Below are 1,349 nucleotides of genomic sequence, written 5' to 3'. Positions count from 1 at the left end.
TTAAAGGAAGTTGGTTAAAAAAAATTTGTCTGTTTCTCATCAATTACTGTCTGTATTGTTGGATCTCTTTAATTGGGCATAGCTGTATCATTGAGACTTGATAACAAAGGCAAAACAAATGCTTAAACTATGAGCTATGCCCCAACACACACACACACACACACACACACACATATCTTGTCACAGTCATGTGTGTATACAATCAATGTGAGGGTCGCTACCTCACATGGAGTCGCTTGATTTACAAAATTTTCAAAAGAAATTCAATTCAATTCAATTTTATTTGTATAGCGCTTTTAACAATGGACATTGTCACAAAGCAGCTTTACAGAAATAAATACATTCAGGATATAAACTGTAAGTGTATGAATTTATCCCTAATGAGCAAGCCAGAGGTAATGGTGGTGAGGAGAAACTCCCTGAGGCGATATGAGGAAGAAACCTTGAGAGGAACCAGACTCAAAAGGGAACCCATCTTCATCTGGGTGATGATAAATTATAGCAATTATAAATAAATCCCTTCTATAACTGTGTACTACTTGGACAAATAGTGCAATTGTGTAACCAGTAAATTCATTACAGTTTTCACATGAAGTCTGGTTTGTTGAACCTATCCACTGTCCACTGATGGAGACCTGAGTGCAAAACTGCTCTTGGCAACCACAGTCCCAAACCATCACAGTAAAACTCCCCACATGAGATTCCCAGGCCATCTCCACGGCCCCCAAGAGGCACCATCCTCAGCAATCCCACTGATCTTGGGGCCATCCCCAGCAGCAGCGAGCAATCTCAATCAATGAGAGCTCCAACCAGAAGTAGAGCATCAGGATGGTTCAGGCAGGTCCAGAGAGCAGAAGGGGTCAGGATCACTGGCATCTCAGGAGTAGCATGTGTAGCTCGACAGAGAGAGAGGGAGAGATTATTAAGTGAGCTTTTTGTCCCGTAGTGGTTAAGGACAATGTACTTTGCATGCAGAGAGCAAGCAGAGACTCCAGCAAGACTAGCTCTGACAGCATAACTAAAAGGGAAAGCCAGAAGCTAACACAGACATGAGGGCACCCTGGGACATTAGCGGCCAGCCACTCCACCGTCAACAAACCTGAGTGGATGTGTGAGAGTGGGGGGGCGACAGCATCCAAACATCCCAGTTCACTACAACACACTATGCACAAATTATATATTGCTCTAATTATAGAGAGGGATTTTGTGTTAGAACATTTTGTTGTGAGCAGAAGTTAGAATATATTCAGTTCTGTTTTCTGTAACAGTCTTCTGGATGTTCTGGATTAGTTAATACTTTTGAATGTAAGGTCAGAGTTTTAGATTCGAGATGCAGCTCATGACAACAA

The sequence above is a fragment of the Pangasianodon hypophthalmus genome, chromosome 19 (genome assembly GCF_027358585.1).
Source record: "Pangasianodon hypophthalmus isolate fPanHyp1 chromosome 19, fPanHyp1.pri, whole genome shotgun sequence".
Lineage (NCBI taxonomy): Eukaryota > Metazoa > Chordata > Actinopteri > Siluriformes > Pangasiidae > Pangasianodon > Pangasianodon hypophthalmus.
The sequence above is the reverse complement of the archived record's forward strand: the minus strand, read 5'-3'. Positions refer to the sequence as shown.